Raw genomic sequence first — 14,604 nt, 5'->3', positions numbered from 1 at the left:
TTGACATGCTTCCTGATCTACTGTATTCTTATAATCATAGCATGCATCGTAGCATTAAGGAAAAACCGATCAACGTTACAAGTGAAAATGAAGATAGAATTCGGCAAAATTTATACGGTGATAGCAAACTAAATAAGCCTACGCATGTAAATTATAAGTTTGATATTGGTGATCAAGTACGAATAAGTAAAATAAAACGAAAGTTTGAGAAGGGGTATTTACTGAATTTTTCAAAAGAAATTTTCACTGTAAGTCAAAAAATACCACGCAATCCTCCTGTATACAGACTGAAAGATCATGAAGGGGACGAACTTCAAGGAACATTTTATGAAAAAGAACTTCAAAAAGTCATCAAGAAAGACGATGTTTATGAGATTGAAAAAATACTTAAGAAACGTGGTAGAGGGGGCAATGTACAATATTTTGTAAAGTGGGCTGGCTACCCAAACAAATTTAATTCATGGGTACCGGCATCGGAAATACATATATAAAACGTAACCGTTTTCATGATTTTGTTCATTTCACATTATACCTTAAAGATGAGCGGGACACACTTCTATCTGACATTACCTAGTAATGCATCTTTCTCTGTATTTCCTGAGAATAAGATTTCAGGTTATCGCGTAAAACTACCTCACGTTGTGAATTTAAATGGTAATTGGGAAGTAGGACTGTATTCAATTACATATCCTCATACATGGGACACGTTGAAAAAAGGTTTGGATACACATATATATGTAACTCACAAAACAGGTCTACCTACTTCGGTATATGTCAACTATGTCTTGTATGAAAAAGCCTTCGACCTAGTAAAATCAGTTAACGAGACTCTTGACAAAGAAGTAAAAGACAATATCAAATTGAGCTTTGACCCCTGCACAGAAAAAATTAAAGTGCATGTAAGACAGGGTTACAAAATATCATTTAATCAACGAATGTCGGTCTTACTTGGTTTTGGCGGAAAAGACGTAGAGATTTCAAAAACAACCGAAAGCCCTTATGCTTCTGATTTGCACGGATCCGTCATGATGTATGTATATTGCAACATTGTACAACCGCAAGTTGTTGGAGACGTCAATGTAAAATTACTAAAGGCAGTTGCTATTCAAGGAAAATATGGAGACATTGTTTCAAGAACACTCGCTAATACCCTAATTTTGAAGTGACGTTGTTCAATAAAATCTTTTCATTTTCAGTTTAGTGTGAAAATTACTTTAATATTGCATAGCTGCAAAAATCCTCTGCTATTGTTTCTATCTCTATCTGTTTAATGGAAATATGCCAAGAAAGCCTCTTAGAGCTATACATACTCCGCGAAGCTCGATGTTTTTGAAATATTTTGCGCCTTCATAAGATGAAAAGGGAAATTCCCTAAAGTGATGATGCATGAAATAGCTCGAATAATATTACGCTTACGGCACACTTCTACCTATATACGCGACTTTCGGCAGTAAACCGGTTATTGTAAGCCTGAAACAACTAAAATTGTTGTGCCACATCGCATCTTGAATGCATAAGTTAATAAATTTAAACCACTATAGGCAGATAGGCTTGTGGTATCAATTACTGCAATATCAATATCAAACGCGCGTTGCACTTTTATCAGTTGATTGCCATAACTTCTTGGTTTAAATTCTCCTAATACGATCTCTAGCAACCAGTAAAACAAACGCATACTAAAATAAAAATAATGTTTGTAAATCTAAGAAGGACAGAGTTAAAAGCTAGGATACTGCACAGATCTTACCCACGCCACATTATTCAAGGTCATACTATTCAATGGTAATTTATAATTTACATTTGCGAGATGGCAACGAAGGTCACATCTCAAGCGCATCTGTAGTGTATCTCAACCACTTACGAAACAGAGAGCCTTTGTGAAGATGCAATATCCAAACATGCAATCGAAGAAGGATGGCCTCGCCATAAGCGTCGTTTTATACCTTCAGTAAGTACCGTTTGTCTTTTTTCTGTTCCTTAGAGTGTTTGTATTAACTTTAACAGAGGCGTCGATTTTATTTTTTAGAAAAATGTGATCACTGTGATGATTATCTTGTAAAACCCTCGTGTGGGCATGTATCGTCTCATAAAAGACCTTATCGAGTAAGTTTTAATTCGTTTGTAGTTGTCGTAAAATGTTTTTTTCTATGTAATATTACATCGCTTACGTATATGTATACAGAAGTGCTAACATGTAAGCAGTAAATTCATACATGTTTCTTATATTTCATTTAGAACAATGTGTAATGGTTTGACCTTACGAATCGAACGGGAATAAATAAAAATATATATTTACAAAAGCTTAACGACTCGCGTTTCAAGTTTGTTCTTTTTATCCGAAACAAATATTTTACGCCAGTCGTTACAAGTGTATTTTAGTATCTCAAGTCCATTAACGGGTGGCTTGACATCTTCAATGCTTTTCATAAAATCTTTGATCACAATCTCTTCGGACACATTTTCCAAGGCATCATCAAAATGCAACAACATACGCTCGTCATGCTCCATCATGAGACAGTCATGCTCGCGTTCAGAGGGATGATCAATCATGCATCCATTGCAGTTCTTATTTACTTCAGCGTTTATCATTGCAGCAATTTCTTCAGCATAGCAGTCTAAAAGTTTATTTTCTAACAAACTTTGACGTACAGTTATTTCATTCTTTTCTGACTCCAAAAGCAATTTGTTCATTCTTAATGCCAGATCAATGTCTACATTCAATTCCATTTGTTTCAAGAGATAGAATGTAAACCTTTAGATAAAGTATAAGCTATAAAATGCAATTACCTCGTTTTCTACCGTTTTTACCTTCGATTGAGAAAAGGAAACGGATCTAATGTTACTTTGTCAATAGCATGCAACTTCCAGCTTTGTCGCATTTCCGATTTTCACGCCATCCAATGCCATGCCATGTTTATTAAACCCTATTTCCGGTTGACATGCGCGCGCACCGATCAACTTCAGGGGACTGGAAACTAACTGGCACGGGTAAGAGCTCCGTGACAAAAGTGTGACAAAGCTGCATCTTATCTACTAAGCTCTATCCAGGTACTATTTTTTCAGATCAATGACTTATACCTCAAGCAGACCTGCCAGCTTGCACAACTTTATCGGTTGTCATCTAAATCTAAAAAGAATATTCCAGACCAGCAGATTTTCCATCACATTTACCTTACTTTAGTGACATATAGTCAGTGAAATAATTTTGAACGAATCTGGTTGGACTGACTATGGGGCAAAAATATTGAGCTATTATAAGTTATGCGTTCAAATCTTTCACACAATTTGTATGAACAAGAAATCTACTTGGTTTTTCTTGGTTTTCTGTTCATACACAATTCCTTTTTACCACGTTCTTCTGTTCGTCAATGTAATGGTGTATACAGTTTTCAAATAAACACTCACTGAAACTTGATTCGTTCAAAATACACATTTACTAAATACATCTTACTGCAAAAGTTTTAAACGGGTGAATATGATTGCCAATCTAGTGCTCTGGAGATTTGTGTTAAGATTTTGGTGACAGCCGGTAAAACCGGGTGAGTTAGCAAGTCTGTCTGTGGTATAAGACAAGACCTATCAGTATCATGATGAAGTAAATAAAACGGTTCAATGTGTTTTTTTACCAAACTGAAGTCAGTCTATCTAATGGCACTTATAATACTCAAAATTTGCAAATTTTTGATTTGACGATCATTTGATGACGTCATCGTGAACAAAGCGTAAATTTCTTGCTTATTGTGCACACTTAATTCTTTCAGACACAATAATTACTTGCTTTTACATGATTTAGTATGGCACCATGAAATGAAACAATAGTTGTTGGATGTGTACAGCGAAATTGTAATTTTGATCACATTGGGGTACGGTCTAAATACGCTTTGCTTCGCGTGTCCCTCGAATTGCTTATTTTTCAAGATGAAGGGTGATCAATCTTGTGAAGAATGTGAAATTAACAACAAAATATGAATGTTTTTGCTGTAATATTTTTGATTGTAATCGACCGTTGCTAACAACTTGACAAAGGACGAGCAATAAACACTAAAAGACTAAACGACGCTTGATTAGGGTCATGGACAAGACTTATTACTTCGACAAAATGGACACACTTGTTATAGACAGACAAACGTACAAAAAACACAAACGAAACCCAACTACATCACCACTACGCAAACTTAACAGCAAGATCTTTCCTTTGAGAAAGTCTAACATCATACATGAACGAACAGTTAGTTGTTCAGTAACACGACCACCCAGACTATACTGACTACCAAAACTTTACAAACAACAAAAAACCTATCTGAGCAACTTCTTTATATTCTCTGACTTTGCAAAAATCACAATCGTTAACGAAAAATATGACGACACAGCCGAATTCGTCGACCATGAGCATGCACACTGAAATCATCATCGAGTAACGAGTGATCTCCTCGATCTGATTGGATAAAAACAGCACATGACTAATGGTGTGCCCACTGTTGCACAGGCAACATGGCAGATTGGCAAGATATTCTTATTTTTATACTTACCCTGTCGTCTTGAATTTATTGGATGCGTGCAAAGCCTCCTTTTGGATAGCCATTGTCGTTTGGACAGTAAAAGCAGTAATATTTTCTTCTTTAACATTACTAGCAACTTCTTCCTACGTTGATTTTTGTCCATGAATGTTTTGACAAAATTGTCACAGTGTGACAACAAAGGCTCATCACGAATTCTTGTTAAAGAGCAACTCTTCACAAAATTCTTTGAATTTCAACGATAGTGTGGCACGCACTTTAAAAGGACTTGAAAAACGTTATCATATTTTCCTAAGTTGCTACGAACATGGACGCGCGTGCATATTAAAACCAGCGGAATAATTAGCTATTGCAGACCAAATTAACTAATCCAGATTTATTAAATGTCACTTAGGGGCTGTTCACATGAGCAAGGGTAGCTAGGATTCAACAATGCGTTAAATCATTTAGGCAAATAGAAAAATACTTCACAACAAAAAAAACTTACTGGAGCAATTCTTTATATTCTCTTTGCAAAATCACAAAACCTTTAAAATGGAAACAAATAATTTAGCCTGAACGGAAAATATCACGTAAAATGATTTATGATGCTTAAGACACGGTTTAAGTTTTGAGCTTGAAGTTTTGACTCCTTTCATTTACTCAAAATCAATTCAAGCCTCGCTGACAATAAGGAAGTTTATATCATTTTCTTTTGTTATTAATGCTTCGGTGCATGTAAATTTCGACGCTTGAAGCAAGCCTCAGTGACGTATTTAAAGTTTGAGACGGAAGTGAGTTTTTTTCTCAAATCACAAGCCATGTCAATACTTGATTGCATGATTGGCTCAGTTAAATAAATTTGCACATGTATTTGAGACAAATTCCGTTCGTCAAGGTTTACAATTTCAGTCAATATTAACTGATGAAAAAGTATGAGTTCAAACACATCCGGAAAATACTCTTCCAAAGAAGATATGCCAGAGGCAACAGCTACGGTTTCTGCTAGCAGTTTACGCTTTGAAACAGAGAATTACAGTGAATTCCGTTTCTCGTCATGCCGTGTACCAACAGGTCAAGAACAATCAGCAGCATCCACAAGCCACACACCTTACCGTTATATTCAGTTTCTTAAAGAAATAATTGAGAATGCACCACACAAACAGATAACGTTATCCAAAATCTATAAAGTCATCATCGAAGAATTTCCTGTTTATGCAACTGCTCCACGCTTTCGGTATGCTCACGTTAAAGAAGTGTTAAGACACTTTGACTGTTTTGTTGAATTACATCGGATATCGAGGGATAAAGATAGCGAACGATACTGGACAATAGATCCGGACTACCGTGAAAGTATCAGTTCCATCCACAGTGTTTCACAGGAAGCGGAGAATGCGCAACGGGTGCCATGTTATGAAAGACCAAATTTCAATGAAATAGAACTAATCCAGATGGCAATCATGAGTTCACCACGTGAAAAAATGACATGGGATCAAATTTGTGAATTTGTGGAGGATAACTTCCCTTACTTCATCGACTCTTATAGTATATGGCGTTTCGCGATTATCTTCATCTTATCAAGCAGCGACGAGTTTGTTAAAATAGTTCGGAAAGATAAAGTCACTTGGCATTTCTGGAAAATAAACCCGAGTTTATGTTATATCAGTGGCGAAACGTATGACAGTGTTAATTTACGTAGGCCAAGCAGATTCATTAGAGGAAATGAAATAAGAGCGCCACCTTCCATTGCACCGTCCGAGACAAACTTCCAGACATTAAATGAAGCACCAATTGAAGTTAATCTGGTTCTTAACAAAGACATAGCTACTTCATCAGCCTCCACAAAATCAAATTCTTGCGCAAGAGCAAATCCCATTAATGATAGTTATCCGACTTTATCGAATTCTTTATTAGCCTCTATACCCTCCATACCCTATATACCAAAACTAATTCCTTCTACGTATGAAAGCCAGGATAGTACAAACAATTCTCTACCGTGTTCATCAGTGTCTGTAGCTACACAACAATCTAAACCTTTTACAGCCCCTATATATCAGCCTACCTCATTCATTCCTAAACAGTATAAAAAGCCATTAGCAAAGAATAGAGAATCATCAGATGACGAAGAAGACCCATTTTACACTAGATAAACATTCACGGTGGAAAAATCTCGTGAAAATCTGTGACTTTAAACAGAAATAGAAAACACTTAAAGACATTCGCATGACGATTTGTGATAAATCCTTAAATCATATATTTTTACGTTAATATTCCATAGGCTGATATTCGCTCTTGCTTATTTGAAATAAATTTGTTTTTATAAAGTGTTGCTTTTCATTCTTAAAAAAGAGCATTCTTCAAAGATAACCGTAATAGGTTGGTCCTTTAGTACAGTATTTTTATGCAAGTTCAATTCTGTGAGTATTTACAATATTCATATAAGTTACGATCAACTTTTTTGTGACATAGACCTTGTAGAAGACTTAAAAGCTTCTATAAAACTATGAGAAATAGTTAAAAACATGAAAAAATACTTTTAACGTGTTTGAACCGATGTCGAAGCTATCCCGCCCGTTTTAATCTCGCTATATGCAAATCTATTTGTTTACTCTACTAAAACAATGAATTCATAAAGAAGTGAATGATGGAATATTGTAAAATATACATTGCAAACTATCTACATTTATCCTTACTATTAATGCAACACTTTTCATAAGAAACATCTTAAATTATAATAAAGATTTTAAATTCCCTGTTTTGGAAGTATGGATTTCATTAAAATTCATCTTTCCAATTAAGACAGATTTTTAGGGAAAATAAGTTGCACAAAGCAATTGTAATTCGAACGATATTCGTCAAGGTGATAGTACATTGGTAAAGCAATGATAATGGATGCTTTCGTCTTAAATGTGTTTCGCTTTTATAAAGTAAGAAGATTGCAAAATTGCTCAAAAAGATTTATGTGATAATAAGTATTGAATCGTTTCCATTTGCCAAAATCTTTTAATTCTTCACTGAATCCCGGTACACGGGCTCATGTAATCAGTCCGTTAGCTTCAGTTTAGCTTACTATTTATGTAGCTCTGTCTTAACAATTGACCATCCATACGCCAATGAAGTCTATATATAGTCTAATATTTCATATTACTTCCTTGTACATTTGCACCTTCCTACAAACTTATTCTTGAAACATTCCAACAACAACTTAACACTTAATTTACTCGACCACCAGTAAAAAAGAACAGGGACAAAATTTTGGGCTACTGTTTCATCAAAAAAAAATTCTTTCTAATGTACAATTGAAAACGACCGCCTTTATCCTCTAATTTAGCGATGTTCTAGTACAGATCACCATAAGCCTTAAAAAATTTTTGAGAATACTCTATCATTCAAGAAATTTTCTTGTCCATTAAACTGGATTTCAGTGAAGAAAATAAATATATTTTTTCTTGTCTTGAAAAGACATGTATCGTATTGTTCACTTTTTACTAACTTACTGAATCAATTAAATAATCTTTAACAAATAATAACGCCGATTATCCAGTTATCTAACGATTCCTAACACAGTTCTACGTTAACTATTTTATGAGAATACAATTTTGTCATGGCAATTTTATTGTTCTTAAAATATTGATTTCAGGGTAAAAAACAACATTTTTTTTTATCTTGATTGAATAAGTAATGACTTTTGCTTATTTAGCTACAGCATAAATTATTTACTTTAACTGACAATCTTGTACACGGACGTTATTACTTTACGTTGGCAAAGATAACAGGATTTTTTACTCCTGCTTTATACGTTTGCACAATTCAAAAGAGATTTTTCGTTAATATTTAGATCTAGATTTAAAAACATATAATTTACTGCAAATGAGTACAACGGTCATGCATCAATTGTAAACAGCTTCAATCTTTTGTTTTATTATATCTACTACCATCAACACCTTCCCGTAATACTTTGATCATTATTTAAATGTTTTATAAAAAAAATGTGAACATTGGAATTACTAGTAGCAGTAACAGAATAAATATAAGAATTGCTGTTCCATTAATGCCACACTTTTTCTTTTAATTTAAGGCACACTGTCTGAACCTTGGACGTCCATTGATAAATCATGAATGCATCGGAAAAAGTTTAAAACGATGGAGGAATATCGTAAGGAACATCCAACAAAAATTAAATATCTTAATGATGTACTTGTAACTATCTCGAAAGAGAAGAAGTGAGTGCAACCCGTGTTTATCTTTGATTGGGAAAAGGTGGTTATGGAAAGCAGTAAAACAACTTAATCGAGATAGATACATGGAGGAAGCTAAGCAAGAAAAACATATTTTGAATGAATTTAATGCAAAGCATTCAAAAGATATTGTGAATTATTGGTATTCCGAAAATGAACCAAACGCTGAATATTTATATTTTTTAATATATTTATGTGAGGAATCGTTGGAGAGTTTTGTGAAATCTTCTACTTTAGATGCACTTCAAATAGCGCTTCCCAAAATCATTTGGCTGATCTTAAAACGTTTAGCAGATCTTCACAGTTGCTCAAGTCCTATTCTTCATTTAAGACTCTCAAAAGTTCTTCGAGATGTACAAGAAAATTTTTTAATCCCTGACTTTGGTATAAGTCGAAAATTATTAAATGAAACTTCAAAATATGAGAGCGCACTGAAAAGAGCTAAAAATTAGATAGCTCCAGAATTATATGATGAAGTGAAAGCATTATTAACTCAGCCCGCCATAAGAAACAGTCTGATGTTATGGTAGGTGTTTGTTGTTGAATTTAAAATATTGTTGAATTCTACCTCTAATAAATAACTCGCTTTTTTAACGTTTCCGTATCAACCACTTACGTTGTGACTGTTATGATATATTTTTTATAAAAAATAGAACGCCGGATTGGTGGCTTATTATGTTGCGATAAAAGGGAAACATCTTTTTGGACCAAAACGGTTTTTATTGGACAACCTTTTTGAAGAAAACCCTGTTGGCTTAGACGAAATCAAGGGTGCCACGCTCCAAGATCGTCTTTCGTGGATGTTAAAGCGACAACCTGAAGACAGACCATCAGCCAACGAAGCGTTTAAACACCCATATTTTCTTTCAGATGGTGAGAAGATGGAAATGTTGTGTAATTTTGGAAACCAACAGCAAATTAAAGCAAATAATGCCCTTTCAAGTGTAGTTTAAAAATTGAATAGTGAACCCTGTAATTGGAAATATCAAATAGATAGTGATGTTAATGATTATCTTGGCACATATGAGAAAAATGGGAAGGTTAATAAAGTCCACTACAGATCTTCATGGACGGAATGTTTAAAACGTATTCGAAATGTTGGCCAAGATTAGTACGATCAACCAAGACTGCATACAGAATTATTAAAAATGATTGGCGATCCATAGGAATACTTTCTCAAAACTTTTCTTAATCTTCTCGTTCGGATGCATGTCCTTGTCAGGTCGAATGATGAATAGAAAGACAAACCAGAATTTAATTGCTTTTTCATTTTTAATTAAATCGACACGAATCAATAAACATTGCATTAACATTTCATGCACATTTTATTCGCCATTATTTTGTGTTTTTCTTTTTAAAGTGCAAATGAAACAAAATTTGTGCTATTTAGATTATATTTTCATTCAAAATAATTTTCAAAAGGACGGTCTATATTCTAAAACATATAATTCATATCGCTTTTCATTTTAAAGATATCGAAGTTTATGTAATGTCCGCTTTACAAAACTTGCGATGTCACATAGCATTCAGAGAATTTGAAATACCAGGTATAATTGTAATATTTTACATCAACAAGGAAGAGTTCCTTTTATTGTGATTAGTTAATAGTATTAAAAACTGTTTTAAAAAGTAGCTACAGTGCCATTTTAAAAATTCTGTTGAATGAAGAAATAAAAATATAATTTAAATAATTATAATTTCGTGTCAAATGCACTTTCAACGGCATTTTTAAAAACCTTCAATTATAATATTCATGTTAACGTTCAGTTAATACATATGATAAAAAATAATCCTCACGATTTGGAAGCTCAACGTTTGCTTAAGGCTTACTTGATATGTTGGCCAACATTGGTACGATCAACCAAAACTGCAACCAGAATTATTGAGAAAGTTTGGCCATCCAAAAAAGTATTTTCTCAAAACTTCCACAAATCTTCCTGTTCGAGTGCGTGCGGCTGTCAGGTCAAACGATGAAGAGAAAAACAAACCAGAACTTAAAAAAATTTTCATTTTCAATTAAATCGACACGATTCAATGAATATATAAAAGACATTTCATTCGTGTATTTATTTGTATTTTTCTTTTTTAATGCCATTATTTTAAAACCTTCGCAGCTGAAGCCAAGCTTCTTGAAACTTTGTTAGCTTAAAAAAACATGCGTCATATTTAAACCTATGTGCTACAATTTCTTTTTTAACGGTGTCATTTTCTTGCTGACGTTATTTCAAAATAGCTTCTTGGTAAAACATAATTCCCAAAACAAAATGGATATTATTTGCAACAATTTTAGCTACTGTCAGATAAAATATGTGAAGTATAACTCCTACTCACTATTCAAACCAAATTTTTTTGTAAATCTCGAGCGTTGATGAATTAAGCTACCTTTTTTACTCTCCAGTTGTTTTTTATGTATCCTGTATAAATGTGTAAAGAATGTTGAAAATGGCATTTGTCTTCATTTTTGGTTTTGATTTTACTCAACCTAGCCAATTTCATTGGAACAGAATTACACAGATGTGCACCTTAGTACAAAGAGCTATTTGTCATGTAATTTGTTTGGAGGTATGGCAAAGAAAGACAGTTGATGTTGAAAATATTTTAAAGACCGCGACTTACACTTTAGCTTTTGAGTATAAAGATCTTTAAACGTCTTAAGACCATTTTTATTACGAAATTTGTTCATTCATTTTTCTTTCTTTGTTCTCTCTCCAAGTGGTTCCCAGCCAAATGTCTGGATTGTAATAAAACGATATGCATCGTTATTTAAATTCAAGATAATTCGAAGAGCTCGCTATGAAGTTTTTCAAGTTGCTCTTATTGTGTTTTAACTACGTAAAATGTTTCACACCTCACAGCAATAATCAAAGTGTAGGAACAAGCGTATTGTTTTGTTTGTTAACAAAAACTAGACAAGTAAAGTGAAATTCTCCTTTTCAATCATGACATTGCAGTGCTAGATATTACACTTCATCAGTTATGTTGAATGTAAATGTATGTATCAATGATAAATGAACCTTTACATGAAAAAATCATACAGATGTCAACACAAACGATGGACGAAAGTCACATTATTAAACACGAGCTCAGTGTCAGGTCTGTTTCAAATGTCCCATTTCAAATGAGTCGTATGCATTTAAAACAAAACATAACGAGGAATTTGTTTTTATTTTCTTTTGTTTTAATTGCATTCGACGCACCTAAAATGCGACGTTTGAAACGAGCCTCATTGTCTCGATTCCAATGAAATAATTACCTGTGATGAAATGGTTATGAAGAACAACACAATATGTTATAAAATCAAAGAATATATACTGAAGTGTTTTATGATCTGTCTCCATAAAATATTTTACAGCGATGAAGGCCTTTCGAATGTTAAGTTTTCTAACGTTAGTGCACATCATCAACAACAGTCATTCTATGGATTCTACCAACCTGGACTATCTACATCCACAATCATGTAGCGATACTACCGCGTTCAAACCATTTACCTTGCCAAACAGTTTGCAATCATAACAGAATATTAAAATTAAACACGCGAGTGAAAATAGTTAATTGGTACATATATAAATTATTTACTTACCTCTAAATTTTCTTTAAGTTGACATTCGACGGCTCTTTCTTTTGAATTTTTTTGGAGGGTTATAAAAACTTGACAATAAGTTGAATTCCTTAAACACCATTAGGCATAACCAGGGAACACATAAAACACAACAATTTTTTTATAGTCAGGTACACATGTATAGTTGTATAGGAATGCTTTAGACATTGTAGTTTTTTAATCTATATCTGTTCCATAATCCATCGCAATAAAACGTACAAAACGTCTTGTAAACACAAAACGGCAAGCTTTAACTCGGCCTTAAAAGCAAGAGAACGATTTTAACTGCCATCCGTTAGTATTGCATTAATACGGCTATTTCCATAATTCAACGCTCAACCCTGTCGTATATATAGCCCTTATTTATTTCCTTGAACGCAGTTTTGAAGAATACATAAGTATTACTTTAAGTATAGATGATTACCATATTAGCAATAAGGATAGCGCAAAATCATTTATTGGGTGGGGGAGGGGGTGTATCATGTTTGAATGATAGGCCGTATTAAGTTACACATGCATAATTGCAAAGTCATAGCAGGAGTAGCAATAGTAATCACAAGCTCGATTTCTGCACCAAAATAGCACAACAACCTTTTCATTTCAAAAGACATAAATTATCGACCATAAAATTCAACTCCTTCAAAACAGCAAACTTGAAAAGGCTCATTTGCGTGCAATTCCTGATGGAACCGTCTTCTAAAAACATATCAAGTTCTCGGAATCAACAACAACATCACAATAATTTTAATACTCAAAATAATTAAGTACTTTCTCGTATAAAGGTTGAATAAAGAAATTCTTTCATTGCCACAATCACAACAGATATCAAGTACACAAATTTCTCCAAAATATCAAATTGATGTCATAGAATTTAATTTTTGACCAAAACTGCACGACATGAATTGCAATAACTTATTTATTACTTTCATTTTAAAATTCCAAACGAAAACTTAAAAGCAAAGTTTATAGTAGCCTCGTTGCGTGCTATTTGAAATAAATTTGCTAAGCCAGGAAAAATCAGATTCCTAGTATCGTCAATGATTTCAAAATAGTTTTATGAAATAGATCAGTTGAAGCTGAAGCAATAAATTCGTTCAATATCGCAAATGATATCAAATATAGTTCAACGTGTTTCTACCAGAAAGTATAAATTGATGTTGTAGAGCCCAAAGCCAAACCACAGATTAAGTTCCACTATGCAAATAATTCTTCATACATAGATTACAGGAGAGGATAGACTGTAAAAAAACGTGATACGTCTTTCTTATGTTTAAATTTGCTAATAAATGCTGTATAAAAACTAAAATGGTTTCGCTAATGGTTGAAAGTGACAATTTAAAATAAAATGCACATTTTGCCAGCCAAAAGATAAACTACAGACTATATAGTGTACTTTGAAGGAAAAAAATATGGAGGAAGTAATGAATTACTATCCATAAAACAGATGTAATTCATCCAATGAATGATTTGCATTGCACGAAGCTAGAACAACTTCATCCAGAAAGACAAAAATCGCTATTCCCTTGATGAATTTATCCAAGGCTTAAAGGTAGTAAGGCCTTCCAATTTGTGATTGACCAAATTTTACGACTTTGACAAATAATAAAAAAGTCATGGAGTTCTTTTTAAAGAAATAATAAAATATAAACATTGTCATTCTTTCAATATTAAAGTTCGGTTCAGTAAAAAAAAAAGATAATGTCTGAATCTTATGTATGGATTACCTAGGTGGTTGTTTCTTATGTGAAACGGTGCACGACCATTTTGTAAAGAAAATTGAAATTTGCACCACGTCTGCATCAATCGCTTTACGACGGACCGAGGATGTAGTTTAAAAATATTATTCTATATAGATGCACAAAATGAATCTCTGAAAAGAAAAACGGCCTTCTATAGAATGCATGGTTTGGAGTTAATTGGCACATAACAAATTCAGTTTTAAAATTAAAGGCAATATTTTTCAGCCTTGCATTGTACGGGCACGCAAAATTGTGTAAATTAAAATATTAATTTTCTCATCTGTTGCAATTGACAAACTATTATTAATGATCTCACTCTGCAAGAAAGATCATTCTCTACCAATTCTTCGAAATTCTTAAAGTTATTATAATTCGTTGTTGGTAAGTTACTGCATGATTTAATCAAGGACGAGTACAATTGCCCAGATATCAGATCAGATACAGGTAAAATATACTTGCAAGGTTCTCAATAGCCTGAACTGCAGACGCTTGTAAATTCCTGTTAGGAATAGTAAGCATATCCTAATTGTTGG

The 14,604-nt window shown here is 33.4% G+C and overlaps 1 long non-coding RNA gene across 3 annotated transcripts; it reads left to right on the top strand.

Annotated features, from left to right (window-relative positions):
- The first annotated feature begins 694 nt into the window (after nt 1-694).
- LOC124439191 lies at nt 695-2,306 on the top strand. Of its 3 annotated transcripts, none has more exons than XR_006946305.1 (3): nt 695-706; nt 1,869-2,103; nt 2,236-2,306. It is a non-coding gene; the product is annotated as an uncharacterized LOC124439191 (long non-coding RNA). The 3 variants fall into 3 exon arrangements; XR_006946304.1 differs by lacking the exon at nt 695-706 and having other exon boundaries at nt 1,734-1,948; nt 2,027-2,103; XR_006946303.1 differs by lacking the exon at nt 695-706 and having other exon boundaries at nt 1,690-2,103.
- The last annotated feature ends 12,298 nt before the right edge of the window (nt 2,307-14,604 follow it).

The sequence above is a fragment of the Xenia sp. Carnegie-2017 genome, unplaced genomic scaffold, assembly GCF_021976095.1.
Source record: "Xenia sp. Carnegie-2017 unplaced genomic scaffold, XeniaSp_v1 HiC_scaffold_19, whole genome shotgun sequence".
NCBI lineage: Eukaryota > Metazoa > Cnidaria > Anthozoa > Malacalcyonacea > Xeniidae > Xenia > Xenia sp. Carnegie-2017.
The sequence above is the reverse complement of the archived record's forward strand: the minus strand, read 5'-3'. Positions and strand labels throughout refer to the sequence as shown.